The sequence below is a fragment of the Symphalangus syndactylus genome, chromosome 12 (assembly GCF_028878055.3).
Source record: "Symphalangus syndactylus isolate Jambi chromosome 12, NHGRI_mSymSyn1-v2.1_pri, whole genome shotgun sequence".
Classification (NCBI taxonomy): domain Eukaryota; kingdom Metazoa; phylum Chordata; class Mammalia; order Primates; family Hylobatidae; genus Symphalangus; species Symphalangus syndactylus.
Genome location: NC_072441.2, coordinates 86,851,679 through 86,863,416, shown reverse-complemented (window position 1 = coordinate 86,863,416; position 11,738 = coordinate 86,851,679). Strand labels below are relative to the sequence as shown.

General features: G+C 37.4%; 1 non-coding gene and 1 pseudogene across 1 annotated transcript; one reads left to right on the top strand and one right to left on the bottom strand.

Annotated features, from left to right (window-relative positions):
• Positions 1-2,126: 2,126 nt before the first annotated feature.
• On the top strand, positions 2,127-2,233 carry LOC134734951 (U6 spliceosomal RNA). The gene has a single exon (XR_010117819.1). It is a non-coding gene; the product is annotated as a U6 spliceosomal RNA (small nuclear RNA).
• Positions 2,234-7,632: 5,399 nt separating this feature from the next.
• On the bottom strand, positions 7,633-9,832 carry LOC134734433 (heat shock protein HSP 90-alpha-like; annotated as a pseudogene).
• Positions 9,833-11,738: the final 1,906 nt, after the last annotated feature.

Below are 11,738 nucleotides of genomic sequence, written 5' to 3'. Positions count from 1 at the left end.
GCTTAATAGAATGAGCTGGAATAAAGTCCCTCCTCCTCAATTTTTTGGAATATTTTCAGTAGCATTGGTACCAGCTTCTCTTTGTATGTCTATTAGAATTCTGCTGTGATTGTATCTGGTCTAGGGCTTCTGTTGGTGATGGTGGTGATGGTGGTGGTGGTGGTGGTGGTGGTGGTGGTTGGCTTTTCATGAACAATTTAATTTCAGAACTTGATATTAGTCTGGTCAGGGTTTCAACTTCCTTGTGATTCAATCTTGGGAGGTGGTGTGCTTCCAGTTATTTATCCATTCCCTCTAGATGTTCCAGTTTGTGTGCATAGAGGTGTTCATAAGAGTCTCTGAGGATCTTTCGTATTTTTGTGGGATTGGTTGTAATGTCATCTTTGCCATTTTTGAGTGTGATTATTTGGATCTTCTCTCTTTGCCAATCTAGCTAGTGGTTTATTGGTCTTGTTTATTCTCTCAAGTAATCAGCTTTTGGATTTATTGATCCTTTTAATGGATTTTTGAATATCAATTTTGTTCAGTTCTTCTCTGATTTTGGTTATTTTTTCTGCTAGCTTTAGGTTAGTTTGTTCTTGTTTTTCTAGTTCCTCTTAGTGTGATGATAAATTGATAATTTGGGATCCTTTTAAATCCTTGTTGTAGGAGTGTAACATCATAAACTTTCCTCTTAACATTGCTTATGCTGCATCCCAGCGATTTTGGTATGTTGCATCTCTATTTTCCTTTATTTTAAAGAATTGTTTTATTTCATCCTTAATTTCGTTGTCCATCCAAAAGTCATTCAGAAGCAAGTTTTTTAGTTTCCATGTAATTATGTGGTTTTCAGAGATCTTCCTGGCATTGATTTCAATTTTTATTCCCCTGTGGTCCAAGAGTATGGTTGGTATGATTTCTATTTGTTTGAATTTATTGAGACTTGCCTTATGGCCAAGCATGTGGTCACTCTTAGAGTACATTCTGCGTGCAGTTGAGAAGAGCATATATTCTGTGGTTGATGAGTAGTCTGTAGAGGTTTTTCTTTTTTTTTTTTTTTTTTTTTGAGACGGAGTCTCGTTCTGTCACCCAGGCTGGAGTGCAGTGGCGCGATCTCGGCTTACTGCAAGCTCCACCTCCCGGGTTCACGCCATTCACCTGCCTCAGCCTCCTGAGTAGCTGGGACTACAGGCCTCCACCATGCTTGGCTAATTTTTTGTATTTTTAGTAGAGATGGGGTTTCACCGTGTTAGCCAGGATGGTCTCGATCTCCTGACCTTGTGATATGCCCGCCTTGGCCTCCCAAAGTGCTGGGATTACAGGCGTGAGCCACCGTGCCCGGCCCTGTAGAGTTCTTTTAAGTCCAATTGGCCAAGTGTCAAATTTACGTCCAGAATTCCCTGATAGTTTTCTGCCTCGATGATCTGTCTTAATACTGTCAGTGGTGTCGAGTCCCCCACTTTTGTGTGGCTGTTTAGATATTTTTGTAGTTCTAGGTGTACCTGTTTTATGAATCTGGGTGTTCCAGTGTTAGGTGCATATATATTTAGCATAGTAAAGTCTTTATGTTTAATGGAATCCTTTATCATTACAAAATATACTTCTTTGTCCTTTTTTACTGTTGTTGGTTTAAAGTCTGTTTTACCTGATATAAGAATAGTGACCCTTGTTCTTTTTTGTTTGTTTTCTCTCTGTGTGATAAGTCTTTCCCCAACCCTTTACTATGAGCCTGTGGGTGCCATGACATGAGTGACGGGTCTCTTGAAGACAGCAGATAGATCGGTTTTGTGTTTTCTCCAACTTGTCCCTCTGTACCTTTTAAGTGGGATATTTAGACCATTTAAATTCAAGGTTTTGATCCTGATGGTCATGAAGTTTTCAGCTGGCTGCTTTATAGTCTTAATTGTGTACAATTGCTTTATTAGGTCTGTGGGCTACTTACGTGTGTTTTTATGGTAGCCAGTATCATTCTTTTGTTTCCATGTTTATAACTCCATTAAGGATCTCTTGTAAGGCTGGTCTACTGGTAATAAATTCCTTTAGTGATTGGTTGTCTGATAAAAATTTTATTTCTTCTTCGCTTATAAAGCTTAGTTCATCAGGATATGAAATATTAGTTGGAATTTCATTTCTTTAAGAATACTGAAGTGCTCGCTTCGGCAGCACATATACTAAAATTGGAACGATACAGAGAAGATTAGCATGGCCCCTGCTCAAGGATGACACGGAAATTCGTGAAGCGTTCCATATTTTTAAGTGGGCTTCATCCCTGGGATGCAAATCAATAATCATATGCAAATCAATAAATGTAATCCAGCATATAAACAGAACAAAAGACAAAAACCACATGACTATCTCAATAGATACAGAAAAGGCCTTTGACAAAATTCAACAACCTTCATGCTAAAAACTCAATAAATTAGGTATTGATGGGACATATCTCAAAATAATAAGAGCTACCTATGACAAACCCACAGCCAATATCATACTGAATGGGCAAAAACTGGAAGCATTCCCTTTGAAAACCGGCACAAGACAGGGATGCCCTCTCTCAACACTCCTATTCAACATAGTGTTGGAAGTTCTGGCCAGGGCAATCAGGCAGGAGAAGGAAATAAAGGGTATTCAATTAGGAAAAAAGGAAGTCAAATTGTCCGTGTTTGCAGATAACATGAATGTATATCTAGAAAACCCCATTGTCTCAGCCCAAAATCTCCTTAAGCTGATAAGCAACTTCAGCAAAGTCTCAGGATACAAAATCAATGTACAAAAATCAGAAGCATTCTTGTACACCAATCACAGACAAACAGAGAGTCAAATCATGAGTGAGCTCCCATTCACAATTGCTTCAAAGAGAATAAAATACCTAGGAATCCAACTTACAAGGGACGTGAAGGACCTCTTCAAGGAGAACTACACACCACTGCTCAATGAAATAAAAGAGGATACAAACAAATGGAAGAACATTCTGTGCTCATGGGTTGGAAGAATCAATATTATGAAAATGGTCATACTGCCCAAGCTAAATTATAGATTCAGTGCCATCCCTATCAAGCTACCAATGACTTTCTTCACAGAATTGGAAAAAACTATTTTAAAGTTCACATGGAACCAAAAATGAGCCCACATCACCAAGTCAATCCTAAGCCAAAAGAACAAAGCTGGAGGCATCACGCTACCTGACTTCAAACTATACTACAAGGCTACAGTAACCAAAACAGCATGGTACTGGTACCACAACAGAGATGTAGATCAATGGAACAGAACAGAGCCCTCAGAAATAATGCCGCATATCTACAACCATCTGATCTTTGACAAACCTGACAAAAACAAGCAATGGGGAAAGGATTCTCTATTTAATAAATGGTGCTGGGAAAACTGGCTAGCCATATGTAGAAAGCTGAAACTGGATCCCTTCCTTACACCTTATACAAAAATTAATTCAAGATGGATTAAAGACTTACATGTTAGACCTAAAACCATAAAAACCCTAGAAGAAAACCTAGGCATTACCATTCAGGACATAGTCATGGGCAAGGACTTCATGTCTAAAACACCTAAAGCAATGGCAACAAAAGCCAAAGCCAATTGACAAATGGGATCTAATTAAACTAAAGAGCTTCTGCACAGCAAAAGAAACTACCATCAGAGTGAACAGGCAACCTACAAAATGGGAGAAAATTTTTGCAACCTGCTCATCTGACAAAGGGCTAATATCCAGAATCTACAATGAACTCAAACAAATTTACAAGAAAAAAACAAACAACCCCATCAAAAAGTGGGCGAAGGACATGAACAGACACTTCTCAAAAGAAGACATTTATGCGGCCAAAAAACACATGCAAAAATGCTCATCATCACTGGCCATCAGAGAAATGCAAATCAAAACCACAATGAGATACCATCTCACACCAGTTAGAACGGCCATCATTAAAAAGTCAGGAAACAACAGGTGCTGGAGAGGATGTGGAGAAATAGGAACACTTTTACACTGTTGGTGGGACTGTAAACTAGTTCAACCATTGTGGAAGTCAGTGTGGCGATTCCTCAGGGATCTAGATCTAGTTTCTTTTGCTGTGCAGAAGCTCTTTAGTTTAATTAGATCCCATTTGTCAATTGGCTTTGACTTTTGTTGCCATTGCTTTTGGTGTTTTAGACATGAAGTCCTTGCCCATGCCTATGTCCTGAATGGTAATGCCTAGGTTTTCTTCTAGGGTTTTTATGGTTTTAAGTCTAACATGTAAGTCTTTAATCCATCTTGAATTAATTTTTGTATAAGGTGTAAGGAAGGGATCCAGTTTCAGCTTTCTACATATGGCTAGCCAGTTTTCCCAGCACCATTTATTAAATAGGGAATCCTTATCCCATTGCTTGTTTTTGTCAGGTTTGTCAATGATCAGATGGTTGTGGATATGCGGCATTATTTCTGAGGGCTCTGTTCTGTTCCATTGATCTATGTCTCTGTTGTGGTACCAGTACCATGCTGTTTTGGTTACTGTAGCCTTGTTGTATAGAAATGCCATTTGACCCAGCAATCCCATTACTAGGTATATACCCAAAGGATTAGAAATCATGCTGCTATAAAGACACATGCACACATATGTTTATTGCGGCACTATTCACAATAGCAAAGACTTGGAACCAACCCAAATGTCCAACAATGATAGACTGGATTAAGAAAATGTGGCACATATACACCTTGGAATACTATGCAGCCATAAAAAATGATGAGTTCATGTCCTTTGTAGGGACATGGATGAAGCTGGAAACCATCATTCTCAGCAAACTATCTCAAGGACAAAAAACCAAACACCATATGTTCTCACTCATAGGTGGGAATTGAACAATGAGAACACATGGACACAGGAAGGGGAACATCACACACTGGGGACTGTTGTGGAGTGGGGGGAGGGGGAAGGGATAGCATTAGGAGATACACCTAATGCTAAATGACTAATTAATGGGTGCAATACACCAACATGGCACGTGGATACATATGTAACAAACCTGCACATTGTGAACATGTACCCTAAAACTTAAAGTATAATAATAATAAGAAAAAGAATACTGAAAGTAGGTCGCCAATCTCTTTTGGTTTTTAAGGTTTCTGCTGAGAAGTCTGTTGTTAGTCTGATGGGAATCCCTTTGTAAGTTATCTGACCGTCTTCTTTAATTGCCTTTAAGATTTTTTTCTTTAGTGTTGACCTTGCTTAGTCTGGTAACTCGGTGCCTTGTTGATATATATTTTGTAAAGTCTTTCTCAGATGTCTTCTTCTCTGGCAAGATTGGAAAATTTTTCTTAAATTCTTCCCTCAAATATGTTTTTCAAGTTTTTCACTTTTACTGCTTCTCTCTCAGGAATGCCAGTAACCCATAGGTTTGGTCACTTTACATAATCGCATATTTTTCAAGGACTTTGTTGATTTTCTTTTCTTTTCTTTTATTCTTCTCTCTTTCTCTGTGTGTGGTCTGCCTGAGCTAGTTTAAAAGGCTGAAATTCTTTTTTTTTTTTTCTGCCTGGTTTAATCTATTGATAAAACTTTCAATTGTATCTTGAAATTTCTTAAGTGAGTTTTCAATTCCAGGATCTCTGATTAATTCCTTTTTAAATGTTTATGTCTTCTTTCATTTCTTGAACAGCTTTAGTAGTTTCCTTGTGTTGATTTTCAACATTTCCTCAGACTTCATTGAGCCTTCTTGCAATTCATGCTTTGAATTCTTTAGCTGTCATTTCTGAGCTCCCATTTTGGTTATGAGTCCTAGCTGGAGAGCTAGTGTAATTCTTTGGTGATGGCACAAGATTCAGATTTTTTATGGTGCCAGAATCCTTATCCTGGTCCCTTTCATCTGGAGAGGATGGCACTTCTAAGTTTTGTAATTATTTTTGTGTGGATAGGATTTTTTTTTCTTTCCTTATATATTTTATTCCTTTCCCCTTCTCTCTAAGTAGTGCGACTGTAGCGTATGTTGAGCAGGGTCTTTTGGCTTTGTTTCTATACCGCTTTTCACTTCTTTTAGCAGTTTTTATATTAGGCAGCGCAATTTGAACTGCGGAGCAGTAGATGGCGCTTAAGGGTAAGAGACAGCTGTAGCATAAGCGGATGGCTATGTATTTGATCTTTGTTTACTCTCAGGTGTTCTCTGTTATTTCAGGTGATGGCCTGGATGGGTGTTCCAGGTTCCCTAGCTTCCTGTTCCATGGGGATGAGGAGACACATCTGGGCAAAGCTGTAGTGTTTCAATTTTTGTTTATTTCCATATACATTTGATTTTCCCTTTGATTTTTTCTCTGATTGGTAGCTAATGAGTGTGTTGTTTAATTTCCACCTATTTGTAATTTTCTACATTTCTTCCTGTTATTTATTTCTATATTTATATCATTGTAGCCAGAAAAGATACTTGAGATGATTTTAGTCTTCTTCAATTTGATAAAATTTGTTTTGTGACCTAACATGATCTATTCTGGAGAATGTTCCATGTGCCCTTGAGAAAATTTTGTATTAAACTTCTGTTGGGCGAAATGTTCTGTATATGTTTATTAGGTCCTTTTGGCCAATGGTGTTACTGAAGTCTCCTGTTTCCACATTGATTCACTGTCTGAATGATCTGTCCATTTTTAAAAGTAGGATAGTGAAGTCTCATTATTATATTGCTGTTTATTTCTCCCTACAGTTCTGTTACTACTTGCTTTATATATGTTTAGGTGTTCCCATGTTGAATGCATCTATCTTTACAGTTCTTATATCCTCAAGATGACGTCATCCCTTTATCATTGTACAGTGACTTTCTTTTTCTCTTACAACAGATTTTGATTGAAAGTCTATTTTGTCTAATGGAAGTATACCTTTCCCTGATGTTTTTTTGGTTTACATTTGTGTAAAATATCTTTCTCTATCCCTTCACTTTTAACATGTGCTCTTAAGGCTGAAAAGAGTCTTTTGTAGGCAGCATATTGTTAGATCTTGGCTTTTTTTTTTTTAACTCATCTGTATTTGTTACAACTTTAAGCAGAATGTGACTCGGGCACTACATTTCCATCCACAAGACTGACTCTGAGTTATTTTTTGAAAAGCTTTGTGATAGGCTTCGGTAGGCATATAACTTTGCTCCTCCAAACAATACTTTTCTTTGGAAAACAAGAACTCTCTGGAGATTTCCTTCCATCAAGTTGCTTCAGTTTAACCTATTTCTAGAGGACTAGTTCATACAGAACTAGCAACTACAGGGGATGAAAAGTTCAAAAGTAGATCCTACAAAATATAACAAATACTTTTCTTCTAAACATCAAGATACAGCTCAGGAACACTTGGATAACAAGATTTGGCCTACTAAGGAATACAGATTGATAGCTAAACACTTTAGACCACAAAGTAAATGTCATGTTACATACATCCTACAACACACATTACCTCGATCTGTTAAAATAAGCCAATGTGAAACAAAAAAAAATTACTGGCTCTGCTTTAGTGCTTAAGGTATCATAGCATCACTTAGAAGTAGAAAGAAATCTTATCTTCCCCTTAAAGTAGTAGTTGTCATGCCATACAGACTTTTTAATGTTAACAAAAACTAAAGAAAAATATTCTTGAAAATATATTATCAGAGGAATTGTAGAGTACTGAACCAGTGTTTAAGTCTTCCCTCAGCTGGAGCTTAGTCTATTTCTTCCACGCACGATGTGTCATCATCTCCTTCAAGGCGTGATATTTCTTCAGTAGTATCAGCAGTAGGGCTATTTTCATCAATACCCACACCAAGTTTAATCATCCTGTGGATCCTGTTAGCATGTGTCTGGGGATCTTCCAGACCAAAGCCAGAAGACAAAAGAGTAGTTTCATAAAGCAAGATGACCAGATCCTGCACAGACTTGTACTTATCTGCCTCTGCCTTTTGCCTTAAGGTCTCAATAACGGAATGGTCAGGGTTTATCTCCAGGTGTTTCTTTGCTGCCATGTAACCCGTTGTTGAGTTGTCTCTTAGGGCTTGAGCTTTCATGATTCTTTCCATGTTTGCTGTGCAGTCATATATGCTTGTGATAATACAGCATGGAGACGTTGCCAATCAGTTTGACACAACCACCTTTTCAACTTTTTTCTCCAATATATCTTTCATGATTTTGCAGATGTTCTCAAACTTTGTTTTTTTTCTCTTCCTGTTTCTTTTTTTCTTCTTCATCCTCTGGAAGTTCCAAGCCCTCTTTGGTGACTGACACTAAAGTCTTCCCTTCAACTTCCTTCAGTGTTGGACACAGTACTCATCAATTGGCTCTATCATATAGATCACTTCTAAGCCATGTTTCCGAAGACATTCCACAAAGGCTGAGTTAGCTACCTGGTCCTTGGTCTCACCTGTGATGTAATAGATATGTTTCTAGTTTTCCTTCATTCTGGTGCAGTAGTCCTTGAGAGAAACCATCTCATCACCAGAAGCAAATGTGTAGTATCTTAACAGCTCTGAAAGCTTCTTCCAATGTTAAGAGTCTTCATATATTTCAAGCTTTACACTTTTACAGAGCTGCTCATAGAACTTCTTGTAATTCTCTTTATCTTCTGCCAGTTTGGTAAAGAGTTCTAAGCATTTTTTAACCAAATTCTTCCGGATAACTTTCAAAATTTTGCTTTGTGGCAACACCTCAAGGGAAATATTTAGACAGAGAGCCTTCGAGTTCACCACCTTTCCAGTGAAGTTCAGATATGCAGGGATTAGCTCCTCACAATTATCCATGATGAAAACTCTGTGTACATACAATTTGATGTTGTTCTTTTTCTTTCTCTTTTCAAACAAGTCAAAAGGAGCATGTTGTGGGACAAATAGAAAGCCTCTGAATTCCAAGTGTCCTTCAACTGAAAAATGCTTCACTGCCAAGTGATCTTCCCAGTCATTGGTCAAGCTTTTGTAGAATTCTTACTCCTCATTAATAATATATCATCAGGATTTCTGGTCCAGATGGCTTTTGTTATGTTGAGTTTTTCTTTATTGATGTACTTTTCCTTAATCTTCTTATTCTTTTTGTCACCATCCTTCTTTTCTTCTTCTTCTTCATCAGAACCAACATCTTCAATTTCAGGTTTGTCTTCGGACTCTTTCTCTTCCTTTTTCGTTTTCTTCTTCTTTATCTTCCTTTTCTTCAGCTTCATCATCGCTGACTTCTTTATCATGTTCCTTCTCCACAAAAAGAGTAATGGGATATCTAATAAACTGAGAATGTTTCTTCAAAATTTTTTTTATTCTTCATTCCTCCAAGTACTCATTTGGTCTTCTTTCAGGTGTAGGATAACCTTTGTTCCACGACCCATAGGTTCACTCATCTGTCCTCACTGCGAATGATCCCCCTACTGAGGACTCCCAGGTGTACTGCTCATCATTGTTATGTCTGATGATCACAGTTACTTTCTTGGCAACCAAATAAGCAGAATAAAAAACAACCCCAAGCAGGCCAATCATAGAGATATCTGCATCAGCCTGCAAAGCTTCCGTGAACACTTTGGTCCCAAACTTGGCGATAGTACCGAGGTTATTGATCAAGTCAGTCTTGGTCATTCCAATTCCAGTGTCCACAATAGTGAGGGTTCGATCTTGTTTGTTTGGTACAAGGTTAATATGCAGCCCTTTCCCAGAGTCTAATTTACTGGGATCCATCAACCTTTCTTGTCAGATTTTGTCCAACGCATCTGATGAATTTGAAATTAATTCTCTCAGAAAGATCTCTTTGTTTGAGTAGAAAGTATTGATGATCAGTGACATCAACTGGGCGATTTCTGCCTGAAAGGTCAACGTCTCAACCACCTCCTCCTCCATCGATTGGTCTTGGGTCTGCATTTCCTCAGGCATCTTGGCTAAGGGACAGCATGGGCCCCACAGCACAGCATTACCAGGATGCTGAAGCACCTCAGCTTCTTTTTTTTCTTTCTTAAAATCCATTCAGCCAATCTGTATCTTTTGACTGGAAAATGTAATTCATTTATATTTAAAGTAATTATTGATAAGTAAAGGACTTACTACTGGCATTTTGATTTTTGCGGACTGCTTTGTAGTTCTTGTATTTCTTTTTTCCAATCTTCCTATCTGTCTTTATAATTTGTTGAATTTTGATAGTTGTACACTTTGATTCACGTGTTTGTTTTTTGTGTATCAACTAGAGGCGTTTTTCTACTTGGTCATCATGGGGCTTATGTAAAACATCTTATAATTATAACATTCTAATTTAAGCTGCTAACAACTGAAATTGAATACAAAAACTCTATGCTTTTACTTCACTCTGTCCACATTTTATGTTATTCATGTCACACTTTACATCTTTCTAGATTGTGTATTCATTACCAAATTAGAATATAGTTATTTTCAATACTTCTGTGTTTTAAACTTTTATAATAGAATTTAAATGATTTACACAGTATCATTACAGTATTAGATTATTCTGGATTTGATTATTTACTTTTACTCGTGGCTTTTTTTAACTATTAACTTTTTAAAAATGTTTCATGATATTTATTTCTTTATTTTAGAGATGTGATGTCGCTATGTTACCCAGGCTGGTCTTACACTCCTGAGCTCAAATGATCCTCCCACCTTGGCCGCCCAAAGTGATGGGATTACAGGCATAAGCCACGCCACCTGGCTTTAACATCTTTTTGTTATAACTTGAAGAACTCTAGTATTTATTATTATTATTATTATTTACATTTTACTTTAAGTTCTGGGATACAAGTGCAGAACATGTAGGTTTGTTACATAAGTATATGTGTGCCATGATGGTTTGCTGCCCCTACCAACCTGTCATCTATGTTTTAAGCCTGCATGCATTAGCTATTTGTCCTAATGCTCTCCCTCCCTCTCCTTGCTTCCCAACCTCCGACTGGCCATGGTGTGTGTTGTTCCCCTCCCTGTGTCCATGTGTTCTCATTGTTCAACTCCTACTTACAAGTGAGAACATGCAATGTTTGGTTTTCCATTCCTGTGTTACCTTTAGCATTTCTTATAACACAGGTCATATGGTTACGAACTTCCTCAGTTTGTGTTTGTCTGGGTGTGTCTTTACTTCTGCTTCATTTCTGACAGAGATTTTCTACATATAGTATTCTTTGGCAGTTTTTTTTTCTTTCTACTCTTTGCCTATATCATCCCACACCATCCGGGCTTGCAAATTTTTTTTTTTTAGGTTTTGTTTTGTTTTTGCCAAGTCTGCTGATATCCTTAAAGGGGTTCCCTTTTATGTGACAAGTTTCTTTTCACTTCTGCTTTCAAAAGTCTCTTTTTGTGTTTGACTTATGATAAGTTGATTATAATGTGCTTCAGAGTGTTACTGTTTATGTTGATATTGTTTGGACATTTTGATTTTCATGAAACTGTATTGAGTCTATATCTCTTCCATGATTTTGGAAGTTTTCAGCCAGTATTTCTTTAAATAAGCTTTATGCCTCTTTATTTGCTTCTTTTTCCTTCTGAGACACCCATAGTTTATTATTGTTTTTCTAATTTCAATTCATTTTCTATGTGTGTTTTCTTGCATTCCTTCAAGATCTTTAAGATGGTTATTTTGAATTCTTTCTCAGGCAATTCCTAGATCTCCATTTCTTTGTGACTTACTACTGAAGTTTACTAGTTTCTTTTGGTGGTGTAATGTTTGCCTAATTCTTCATTATCTGTGTAGATTGCATTGATGTCTGTGCATTGATATCTGAATAAACATCTTTTCTGGCATTTAAACGCTGCTTTTGGCAGATAAAAGCTTTCTCCTGTTGAGCCTCTATGCTGGTGAG